This window comes from Procambarus clarkii, chromosome 71, assembly GCF_040958095.1.
Source record: "Procambarus clarkii isolate CNS0578487 chromosome 71, FALCON_Pclarkii_2.0, whole genome shotgun sequence".
NCBI classification, from domain to species: Eukaryota; Metazoa; Arthropoda; class Malacostraca; order Decapoda; family Cambaridae; genus Procambarus; species Procambarus clarkii.
This window is the reverse complement of record NC_091220.1, coordinates 26939595-26953191: the sequence shown is the minus strand read 5'-3', so window position 1 is coordinate 26953191 and position 13597 is coordinate 26939595.

The window sequence follows — 13597 nt, the reverse complement described above, 5'->3', positions numbered from 1 at the left end:
TAGACCAATATCGAACCTACCCATACTATCAAAAATTTTTGAAAAAATTATCTACAAACAGCTCTACTCCTATCTCGTAAAATTCGACATTCTTAGCCCCTGTCAGTTTGGCTTCCGCTCTCAAAAGAGTACCAACGATGCAATTATTAGTCTCCTTGATATAATTTACTCAGCCCTTGACAAAAATGAGTTTCCGATTGGACTCTTCATTGACCTGAGAAAGGCCTTTGATACTGTTAATCACGATTACTTCTGATGTAAACTCCATCATTATGGAATTCGAGGCCATGCACTGGACTATATCCAATCCTATCTTAGTGATAGACACCAATGTGTACCAATCAATAATATAATCTCTCCCATTCTTCCAATAACCGTTGGAGTGCCACAGGGCAGCATCTTGGGACCTCTTCTATTTCTTATATACATCAATGATCTGCCTAAAGTCTCTAACATTCTGAAACCTATTTTGTTTGCTGATGATACTACCCTCATCTACACCAACCCCAACCCACATACACTAAATGATGTTGTTAATAATGAACTAAAAAAAGTCCACTTATGGATGTCAACCAACAAACTAACACTTAACATAGAAAAGACCTACTAAATCCTATTTGGAAGCAAATCTACAAATGCAATTCAACTTCAGATAGACAATGTAAACATTAGCAATAAAAATGATGGAAAGTTTCTTGGCCTATTCCTAGACAAGAGACTCAACTTCAGTACCCACATACAACACATAACTAAGAAAGTCTCTAAAACAGTTGGTATACTCACCAAAATCAGATATTATGTACCTAACTCTGCTCTCATCTCTCTATATTATGCACTAATCTATCCCTATCTCAACTATGGTATCTGTGCATGGGGTTCAACCACTGCAAACCACCTCAAGTCCATCATCACCCAACAAAAATCTGCTATCAGAATAATACCAAATTCTGCTTTCAGACAACACTCAGCCCCCTTGTTTAACTCCCAAAACATGCTAAACATAATCTCACTCCATAAATTCTCTTATGTCAACTACATTTACAAAGCCCTGTTCATAAATGCAAATCCTGCTCTGAAACTCTTCCTGGACAGATGTAATAGGATCCATTATCACCACACCAGAAATATATATCTCTTTGATATCCCCAGAGTTAAACTTAATCTGTGTAAACACTCTATGCAAATAAAGGGTCCCAGTTTATGGAACTCACTCCCTACTGAATTGAAAAGCTGTCCAACTTTTACATCATTCAAAATCAATACTAAAAAGTATCTAATTTCATCTTCATAGTTTTTCACTTTTTGCCTTAAAATTGCACTGTACCTATTGCTACCTAATCTCCCAACCTTTATGTTCCCAATTTGAACATCTTTACCATTGTGATCATTGCTGTCTTCTTATATGTGCTGTCAATCTGCTGTATGGTGTTTATTAATCTTGTTTATCTGTATCTTTTGCTACCCAGTCTCCCAATCTTTATGTACCCAATCTGAACATCTTTACCATTGTGATCATTGCTGTCTTATATGTGCTGTCAATCTGCTGTATGGTGTCTATTAATTGTTTAAATTACCAATCAAGCTGTCAATGTAATCAATCAGAGCTTTAATATAACAATGTGCTTTAATATACTTACTAAGCTCTCTCATCTCATTTTTCTCTTGCAATGTATCTTTATCATTTATCAATTCTGATAGAAATTACCTACTTAAAATTATCTGTTAGATTAAGGACCTGCCCGAAACGCTGCGCGTACTAGTGGCTTTACAAGAGTGTAAATAATGTATTTGTCAGGGGACATATTTTTCCTGCTCTCTCGTGCACTGAATTAAGTAAGAAATTGCATGGTGCACCAGTGATGTGCACCGTGATTCAACTTTCTGAATATAACTTTTCCACAGTCGTGTTGGGTGTCGTTGGACAGCCCATGACATTTGCTAGCCATTGATGTCATTCTGATCGTTGTATCAGGTCTGTGAAGGAAATTACGGGAGGGAGTTGATTTTAGGGAAATTTTGTACAAGTCAAGTGTAGAGAGGGAGGTATGGGGGGTTAATGGCAGTAGACCACCCCCCCCCCTATCACGTGTCCACGTCGTGAGAGAGGGGGTAGCGTCATGGGGCAGGTGCGCCATTGGCCAGGGCTCCTGGGCCTCAGGAATGCTGAACCGTGATTGGCCAAGACGCTGAGGGGTACCGCATGGTACCCCAGGCGTAGTGTTGGCGGGAAAAGACATTCTTACCTAGAACGTTGCTAGGAGAGGTCGTAATTTCCCGTGCTAGGCCAAGCATCGGGAAATACCGCCTGCAACATTACTAAAGTCACGCCTATCATCTTGCTATTTCTCCGTGTGCCATCCGTAAGAATCCGGTAGTCGGAAAGGTGCTTGTACCGAACAGTGTGAACTTGTCACCTAGCCGTGAAATTGTGGGACGCCATCTTAGAGCGACTGGACTGAGTGAAGCATTAATTATCGGGCTACGAAAGTGACATCCTCAGTCTATCGTATCTGTGCTTGAAGGTACCGCAGTGAGACGTGCTAGAGAAGGTTTCAGTGTTATGAGAGAAACCTTAAAGTTCCTAATTTTGAGGAACTACCAAAGAGAACAGTGAAAGACTCCGTCTCGGGTCTCGTGTGCCCTGTAACACCGTGTACCGTCGTATCCTGGGGTACCGTGTCAAGTGGAAGGGGCGTGGTACCGCATCCCTGCTGTTGTGCACGCACCCTGGTCTGCCTAAGCCGGTGTGCCCGTGCCACCCTGGTCTCTGTGTGTGGAGCTAATCCCATGGTCTAGGACCCTGTGCTCCACCTGACCACGTGTAGGAAGTGAGGACGCCTACGTCATCATCCAGCAGCAGCAGTGGGAGTGTGAGGTTGTCGGGTATATGAGTGAAAGGGAGTGTTGCGGGCTCGCTGATTGATGTAAGTATACTGTTTCCGTTTGGGTAATAAAACTCTGAAGCTGGGTTCGCCCCAGTGTTCCGTCTGTCCTCTGTCCCTGTGACCACCTGGTGAGGTGAATGGGAATTGGAGACGTGAGTCTACCCTGTTTGCCGTCATCATGTTGAGGTTGGGCCCAACTGTGATTTTTGACGTGTGTGAGGACACCTAGTGACACATTCAGAGGTAGAGTAAAGTGAGTTATTTGCTGCTATTTTCTCTATGTGCCACGTATGTATTCCTGTAATTTGATTCCCTTTTTCAGCAGTGAAAGTCGTAACAGGGAGGTTTCCCTTGGTTATAAATTTTACTGTTGTGTTGTGGTAAAGTGTGAATTATTGGTGGATAATTTACTGGGGGAAGTCATTTACAAGTTTTGCCGTGAGTGGCAAGGATGTACTGGGATGTACTGTGTTGTACCGTGTGTAAACCGTAGACAAGTTTGTTCTTGGTGGAAGGCGTTGTGTACTGTAAAGGATTCCGTGAGAATTAAAGTCAGTTAACGTCACCGGGGGGTCACGATTTACTTAACGAGGTCACTTGTTCGTTGAACATTGTTGTGATTAACGTAGGGACGTGTAAAGGCAACAGTCACAGTGAAGTTCACGCAGTGGAGGAATTGTCAAGTGAAGACTAACGTAGTGTTAATGATTTAACGAGCTGTCGTTAATTGAGTGATTAACGTAAGGGGTTGACGGTCTGTTATGATCGGAGTCAATTGCGCTGTAATTAAGCTGCTGTAATTCGTTGGACTGAACAGATCTGTCTGCGGACAGAGTGATTAAGAACTCGTAGATAATTAAAGATAATTAGTAACCGCCACTTAGTGAATTCACCAGGTGTTGGTGTTGTTGTTTACACGGAGTGTCTTGTAACCTTGTGTGTGGTACAGTAGTCTACCCTCGTTAAGGTAATCTTGTCATAAGACCGGATGAGAACTGTCAGTTGAGAGACAGTAGGCTTTATCAATACTCGTCTGAATTAATAGGCTGTTGTATTCAGTAATTAATTGGGAATTACTCACCGAATGCTTGACTTTCAAGTTGATGTAATTAATTGATTTACGAGTTATTGATGCCATTTAAGTGTCGTTGAGACACGTGTGTGTTAACGTAATTGTTTAAATTCAATTAGAGTAACTTTTGTTTTTGAATGTCCTGAGAGACAAGTGTTAACGTAAGATTTTTTATAAGGGGTTATCATTCTTGGATTAACCGCCTTGTTACTTGGTACCTCGTTGTGGGCAGCGAGCGCCAGTCAAGTTTTTGTGATTATAGTATTGGTCACCGTGAAGCACTGACAATATTGATTGCAAGCTAGTGTCACCAGTGGGCACCACTTTGTTCAGTTAGTGTCATTGTTCAGTCAGCGAGGACCGGATAAGGATACCGTGGGTCCATCAGGCTGTTGATTAGCTGTTCTTGAATGCGCCACTGGAGTGACAGTAAAGTAACGTAAATTCACTGTGTAGTAGTTTTAGTTCTTGTTTTGTGAATAAATTGTTGTGTTATAGAACCGGTCGTTTACGTCAAACCTTCCAATATTACTGCCCCACATTTTACGTTCTGCAACGCTTTGCCTGCTTATGTTCATATTAAGTCTGTATCTCAAGCTCGAGTCCATTGCACAGCACCACACTTCTATAAATAAGAGGTGAGAATCCGTCGACTACCCTTTATTAGTTGTTAACTAGGAGGAGCCAGCGACCTAAGTAACAGGTGTTACCCGTGTGGTTTAGCCTGGCGGTTTGCTCCCGCGGTCCTATGATCTTAGGCTTTAAGATTAAATATCTGCCACTGGCAGCTCTTGCTGTTTAAGGTCTGCCTCTCTTGCGAGGATGTTGCGATTAACGTAACATCAATAGGACTTAATTCTTTTGATAACCTGTCAAAGAAAAAAATCTCACAACAGACTTTAAGAACTACAAGAGAAGTGTTAAGTCTGCAGACACTAACAATGCTCTCTTCTGTCATGGGAGGGGTTCTAATCATCCCATTGAGTGGTCTTCCTCCAAAATAATCTTTCCTGCCTCTACTTCTACATAGATGCCGTCTTGTTGAATCTAATCGTCGTCTAATACACAATCTACCCAACATGAATTTGAGTCTTGGCTTTGTTGCTGTGGACTCTTCCCTTTCACAGTATATACTCAAATGCACTAATCTTTCTAACAAACGTGACCTAACATAAGCTTACCCTTCCATTTACCTTTCTTTCTCTCTTCTCTCTTTTTCTGTTCATTGTCTTCTCCTACATTCCCTTGCTATCCTCTTCTTATTCCTATTACTATCTCCTTCTCATTCGGTGGTTACAATAGCAGCTGCCTCGTATGGGCCAATAGGCCCTCTGCAATTCTTATTCCTACTACTATCCCCTCTACTACACCTTACTTTGCTCCTCGCTTCTCTCTCTTTCATATTTATTGCCTGTCTCTACTTTCTTATCACCACGAGAGACATCTCCCATCACGCAGGATGCAGTCGCACCTCCACAGATCTCCAGTATCATCTATTGATACTGATAATTGCTCAGAAATGCCTTCACTTACGGGCTATTCATGCCCGTGCCATCTTTTGGGTGGCTTAATCGTCGTCATTCAATCAATCTTCCTGATCACAATCGACTTGAGAATGGTCCAGGACGGACCGAAACGTCGTCGAACCTTCACCTTCTAGTGTGTGGTCTGGTCAACATACTTTAGCCACGTTATAGTGACTCATCGCCAGTATAAATTCAATAGAACGCGTCCACTCTTGTCGTGTATTATGTTACCAAGTAACATAATACAAGTAGGATCCCTTAATTATTTCAAGCGTATATTAGACATATATATATGAATGAGTTTTAGTGGAAACAAATAGGAGCTGTCTCATATAAGTCAATATGTCATTTGCAGTATTTACCCCAGTTCTGTATTCTTTATCGGCTTTTCTTACAGTATTTAACCAGGTCTTTTCCAAAGGACCTAATTAAATAATTACCTAGATCAAAACTTATCAAATTTAGTCCCATTGTATTTTGTTGATATTTTAAATACAATATTATATTCTCGTTTGTTATTTAAATAGGTTAACTACCTAAATCTAAATTTATTCAATTTTTTTCCTATCTTTCCTAAATCTAAACCTATCCAATTGATTCCATTTGTATTTTGTTGATACTTTTAATAAATACCCCTGTTATTATCCCATTTGCCCTTTCAGACACATGTACACCTCTATTATTTCACTCCTAAATCTTAGCCATTCTAGAGAATGTAGAGTAAACTTTGTCAATCTTTCGTCTTATAAGAGGTTTCCAGTTATTAGTCCCGCATATTAGTAACCTTTCTTATGGAGGGATCATAAATGAGCTTAACATTTTCTTGAAATAAAATTAAGAATGACATGTTTATTTCATTTTAATTGACGGAAGGTATAACAAAGTGGTTTTAAATAAGATTACATTTATATCAACTCAAACAGAACTCGAAACAATTCATATAAATAGGATAAGTTGTAATTTAGAAAAGTCTCGGGCAAATAAGTATTTGAAAACAAGGTTGTTTATTTACTGGACAAAATACCAAGGAGCATCATAGATTTGGGATCGTTGTATTATTTCAAGTATTATGAGTCAGACATACATATAAACGAGTTTGGTTGGATCAGAGTAGAAATTGTCTCTTGATTTAATATGTTTTCAAGGGTATTATTAAAATTTGTAGAGAGATTTTAACAGCGTACGCAATAAATAATTATCAGCCATAATGAATTAATAATAATTATCATTATGCACAAATATTTACCTACGTGGCTTGTAATTTTAAAAAGTTTTGGTCTGTTTAGAATGTAGCTAACCATATTATCTATAATTTGCCAGATACTTATCACCATAATCACAAACCATTAATAACAGGTTGTATGTATGTTCACGACCAACAACTGTATGTGCATGTCTTGCACGTATGTGTGTATGATTGAAGATTCAGGAAATATTTACAAGATACAATGCTACTTCAGTTAAGATTTTATATTATTGTTTAGTGATGACAGACCCGACAATGTAAAACAACCAAGGATCATATTGACCAAACAACACACTAGAAAGTGAAGGGACGATGACTTTTCGGTCTGTCCTGGATCATTCTCAAGTCCAGAACGGTCCTGGACGGAGCGAAACGTCGTCGTCCCTTCACATTCTAGTGTGTGGTTTGGTCGACATATTTCAGCCACGTGATTGTGACTCCTCGTCTGCAACCAAGGATCATAATTTGCGAAAGGCGCTATAATATAAAAAATATTTACATAATTATAATAACATAAAATGAAAGGTTAAACAGACAGACAAAAGATAAGGAGTGTTCGACAATGAAACTAGTCAAGCAAAGTTCATACAGAACAACAGTTCCACTCAATACTTCTCAGTGCCGTCTCGGCCATCAGCGCAGCAATTCAGGGAATCGTAATCATGCACTTCCGTTGATGGCCACAGTAACCAACAAGCATTTGTCATTTTTCACAATAAAATTGAAGTTTACAAAGAAAATCGGATATTTAATGTCAGTTTTGCGGGTATTTTTTTATTATAATTTCAGAAAATATAAACTTTTAAAATTGAGTTCATAGTTACTAATAACCGTGTCTATTTGGTGAACAGGAAGCCATTTTATTTTAATTATACATGTAACAACATGCTCAGATTCCTTAGAAAATAGTTTGTACAGCTGGAACTTAAGCTGATTCGACTGATTGGCGCCTCCCCACATGGTACGGACTCCTGTGTACGTTAGAAATATGCCGATTAATCCATTTCATTGAGACATAAGACTTGGAACAGTGAGGACATTGGTAAGGCTTCTGAGCACCCCTTGATACACGCCGCCTGCCAGCCTGTACCTTAACAGAAGCTTCATTCCCATGGGTGACGGAGGCGGCAGTGAAGTTACCATGAACGTCAGTGAAATCTGCAGGTAGATTGTCACTGGACTTGGTTTCCTGTGGTTGGATTTCAGGTTGTGCATGCTCACTGACTGAGAAGTTATCGTGTAGCATGTCGACTGGCTTCTTCCTGAAGAAAGTGAATATCAGGGATCTTTCGTCGCCTGTCTCCTTCTTTACAACGAAATATTGTACACTGCAGTCGGCTGAAGGTTGCTGCGGAGAGTTATCCGAAACAGAATTGTGGCGTTGAACACAACCAATGACATCAGTGTTAGATGCATTTAATAGTTGTTCTTCTTCGAAGGTCTCGCCAAAAATTCTCTCTGGAGTATTATGAAAGTTTTCGTCTTCCCTAATATTCTCATAAACAGGAACTGTAGTTTTAATGTTACTTGTTGAGTCGTCTGTAGAATTCTTACAAAAATAATCAGACATGTCCTCAGTGATGTGCGCTGGTGGTTTGATCTCATCCGGCATTGAAATATTGCGTTGAACACAACCAATGACATCAGTGTTAGATACACTCAGTAATTGTTCTTCTTCTTCGTAGGTTTCACCAAAAAAACGTTTGTATATATTATGATAATCTTCATCCTCATTAATATTGTCAGCAAATGGTGCATTAGTTTTACTAGTTGAATTTTCTGTAGAATGCTTGCAATAATAATCAGAAATGTCCTCAAATATGTGTTCTGGCGTTTTCATCTCATCTGGCATATAGATGTGGCGTTGAACGCGATTTTCGTTACAACTGGCAAGCGGCGCATGTCTGGCACTGGATCTCAAACTGAGCGTGTTATCACTGATTTCGTTTGATACACAGTCTAAGGTCTTCCCGAAAAAACTTTTGGAAGTATAAAAGTCTGCATCATCATTATCGAGGCATAAAACTTGACTGCTACTAGTTGAAGTTCCCTTTTTTAAATCAGGATTAATATTCTCAAAAACAACACCGTTTTTGAGTGGACAAGGGGCAGTAAATTTCATGATTCTTGTTGAATTTTCTGCAGAATCATTTCTAAAATCTTCATATATCACATTGATGAATTCCTTCTGGCGTTCTAATATCATCAAGTTCCATTCTGTTGACAATAACGTGAGATTTAAAACTAAATGCCAGTAAAATACGTCTGGTGTATCAGCTGCACTTTTCGAAAGTTATGCACTGTCTGAAAGAAAGTTGGTGAGGGAAGCTTATATTGCACCCGGGAACGAGTAACACCTGACTTGCCAGGAAGCAACTGTACACCTAACATGTCACAGTCATCTAATTCTTAAGTCTTTATATATATCATTTGAAGAACTAACCTACAAAAGCGGAAAATAATACTACCTCTATTCCATAATAAGGTAAATAGAACACTGTGATTTATAACAAGGCAATAATATAATAGAACACTGGGATTTTAATCGAAGCGTTACTAATAAGACACCTGGTGTTATTCTTCAGTTATATCTTGCTCATGTTAGGCCCCATTTAGATTATGCATATCGGTTTTGGTCACCGTACGATTGAATGGATATAAATTCACTAGGGGATATTAGGGGGACTCCCGGTTTGCCTCCTGCTTTCAGCTCTTCTTGCCATACTTGCATTCGGGGGGTAGTGGCTGGCGTCGTTCCCCAGAGCAGGCAAAAGCGCACCGTTGAGCCTGTCAAAGAGCAGACTAACTAACACACTTCGTAGCAATCTAGTTCACACTGCTCCTCCTGCTTTTAATGCTGCTGGTGTCTACTCTATCTCCTGTTTGTCTTGTCCTCTCCAATACTTTGGCGAAACTGGCCATACACTGAATGACAGACTTTAAGAACTCAAGAGAAGTGTTAAGTCTGCAGACACGAACAATGCTCTCTTCTGTCATGGGAGGGGTTCTAATCATCCCATTGATTGGTCTTCCTCCAAAATAATCTTTCCTGCCTCTACTTCTACATAGATGCCGTCTTGTTGAATCTAATCGCCGTCTAATACACAATCTACCCAACATGAATTTGAGTCTTGGCTTTGTTGCTGTGGACTCTTCCCTTTCACAGTATATACTCAAATGTTCTAATCTTTCTAACAAACGTGACCTAACATAAGCTTACCCTTCCATTTACCTTTCTTTCTCTCTTCTCTCTTTTTCTATTCATTGTCTTCTCCTACATTCCCTTGCTATCCTCTTCTTATTCCTATTACTATCTCCTTCTCATTCGGTGGTTACAATAGCAGCTGCCTCGTATTTGCCAATTGGCCCTCTGCAATTCTTATTCCTACTACTATCCCCTCTACTACACCTTACTTTGCTCCTCGCCTCTCTCTCTCTTTCATATTTATTGCCTGTCTCTACTTTCTTATCACCACGAGAGACATCTCCCATCACGCAGGGTGCAGTCGCACCTCCACAGATCTCCAGTATCATCTATTGATACTGGTAATGGCTCAGAAATGCCATTACTATTACTTACGGGCTATTCATGCCCGTGCCATCTTTTGGGTGGCTTTATCTTCGTCATTCAATCAATCTTCCTGATCACAATCGACTTGAGAATTGTCCAGGACAGACCGAAACGTCGTCGTCCCTTCACCTTCTAGTGTGTGGTCTGGTCAACATACTTTAGCCACGTTATAGTGACTCATCGCCAGTATAAATTCAATAGAACGCGTCCACTCTTGTCGTGTATTATGTTACCAAGTAACATAATAGAAGTAGGATCCCTTAATTGTTTCAAGCGTATGTTAGACATATATAATATATATGAATGAGTTTTAGTGGAAACAAATAGGAGCTGTCTCATATAAGTCAATATGTCATTTGCAGTATTTACCCCAGTTCTGTATTCTTTATTGGCTTTTCTTACAGTATTTAACCAGGTCTTTTCCAAAGGACCTAATTAAATAATTACCTAGATCTAAACTTATCAAATTTAGTCCCATTGTATTTTGTTGATATTTTAAATACAATATTATATTCTCGTTTGTTATTTAAATAGGTTAACTACCTAAATCTAAATTTATTCAATTTATTTCCTATCTTTCCTAAATCTAAACCTATCTAAATGATTCCATTTGTATTTTGTTGATACTTTTAATTAATACCCTGTTATTATCCCATTTGCCCTTTCAGACACATGTACACCTCTATTATTTCACTCCTAAATCTTCGCCTTTCTAGAGAATGTAGAGTAAACTTTGTCAATCTTTCGTCTTATAAGAGGTTTCCAGTTATTAGTCCCGCATATTAGTAACCTTTCTTATGGAGGGATCATAAATGAGCTTAACATTTTCTGGAAATAAAATTAAGAATGACATGTTTATTTCATTTTAATTGACGGAAGGTATAACAAAGTGGTTTTAAATAAGATTATATTTATATCAACTCAAACAGAACTCGAAACAATTCATATAAATAGGATAAGTTGTAATTTAGAAAAGGTTTGGGCAAATAAGTATTTGAAAACAAGGTTGTTTATTTACTGGACAAATTACCAAGGAGCATCATAGATGTGGGATCGTTGTATTATGAGTCAGACATACATATAAACGAGTTTGGTTGGATCAGAGTAGAAATTGTCTCGTGATTTATTATGTTTTCAAGGGTATTATTAAAATTTGTAGAGAGATTTTAACAGCGTACGCAATAAATAATTATCAGCCATAATGAAATAATAATAATTATCATTAGGCATAAATATTTACCTACGTGGCTTGTAATTTTAAAAAGTTTTGGTCTGTTTAGAATGTAGCTAACCATATTATCTATAATTTGCCAGATACTTATCACCATAATCACAAACCATTAATAACAGGTTGTATGTATGTTCACGACCAACAACTGTATGTGCATGTCTTGCACGTATGTGTGTATGATAGAAGATTCAGGAAATATTTACAAGATACAATGCTACTTCAGTTAAGATTTTATATTATTGTTTAGTGATGACAGACCCGACTAGTAAAACAACCAAGGATCATGTTGACCAAACAACACACTAGTATGTGAAGGGACGATGACTTTTCGGTCTGTCCTGGATCATTCTCAAGTCCAGAACGGTCCTGGACGGAGCAAAACGTCGTCGTCCCTTCACATTCTAGTGTGTGGTCTTGTCGACATATTTCAGCCACGTGATTGTGACTCCTCGTCTGCAACCAAGGAATTATAATTTGCGAAAGGTGCTATAATAAAAAAAATATTTACATAATAATAATAACATAAAATGAAAGGTTAAACAGACAGACAAAAGATAAGGAGTGTTCGACAATGAAACTAGTCAAGCAAAGTTCATACAGAACAACAGTTCCACTCAATACTTCTCAGTGCCGTCTCGGCCATCAGCGCAGCAATTCAGGGAATCGTAATCATGCACTTCCGTTGATGGCCACAGTAACCAACAAGCATTTGTCATTTTTCACAATAAAATTCAAGTTTACAAAGAAAATAGGATATTTAATGTCAGTTTTGCGGGTATTTTTTTTATTATAATTTCAGAAAATATAAACTTTTAAAATTGAGATCATAGTTACTAATTACTGTGTCTATTTGGTGAACAGGAAGCCATTTTATTTTCTTATATATGTAACAACATGCTCAGATTCCTTAGAAAATCATTTGTAAAGCTGGAACTTAAGCTGATTCGATTGATTGGCGCCTCCCCACCTGGTACGGACTCTTGTGTACGTTAGAAATGTGCCGATTAATCCATTTCATTGAGACATAAGACTTGGAACAGTGAGGACATTGGTAAGGCTTCTGAGCACCCCTTGATATACGCCGCCTGCCAGCCTATACCTTAACAGGAGCTTCATTCCATTGGGTGATGGAGGCGGCAGTGAAGTTACCATGAACGTCAGTGAAATCTGCAGGTAGATTGTCACTGGACTTGGTTTCCTGTGGTTGGATTTCAGGTTGTGCATGCTCACTGACTGAGAAGTAATCGTGTAGCATGTCGACTGGCTTCTTCTTGAAGAAAGTGAATATCAGGGATCTTTCGTCGCCTGTCTCCTTCTTTACAACGAAATATTGTACACTGATGTCGGCTGAAGGTTGCTGCGGAGAGTTATCGGCCACAGAATTGTGGCGTTGAACACAACCAATGACATCAGAGTTAGATGCATTTAATAGTTGTTCTTCTTCGAAGGTCTCGCCGAAAATTCTCTCTGGAGTATTATGAAAGTCTTCGTCTTCCCTAATATTCTCATAAACAGGAACTGTAGTTTTAATGTTACTTGTTGACTCGTCTGTAGAATCCTTACAAAAATAATCAGACATGTCTTCAGTGATGTGCGCTGGTGGTTTGATCTCATCCGGCATTGAAATATTGCGTTGAACACAACCAATGACATCAGTGTTAGATACACTCAGTAGTTGTTGTTCTTCGTAGGTTTCACCAAAAAAACGTTTGTATATATTATGATAATCTTCATCTTCATTAATATTGTCAGCAAATGGTGCATTAGTTTTACTAGTTGAATTCTCTGTAGAATGCTTGCAATAATAATCAGAAATGTCCTCAAATATGTGTTCTGGCGTTTTCATCTCATCTGGCATATAGATGTGGCGTTGAACGCGATTTTCGTTACAACTGGCAAGCGGCGCATGTCTGGTACTGGATCTCAAACTGAGCGTGTTATCACTGATTTCGTTTGATACACAGTCTAAAGTCTTCCCGAAAATACTTCTGGAAGTATAAAAGTCTGCATTATCATTATCGAGGCATAAACTTGACTGCTACTAGTTGAAGTTCCCCATTTTAAAT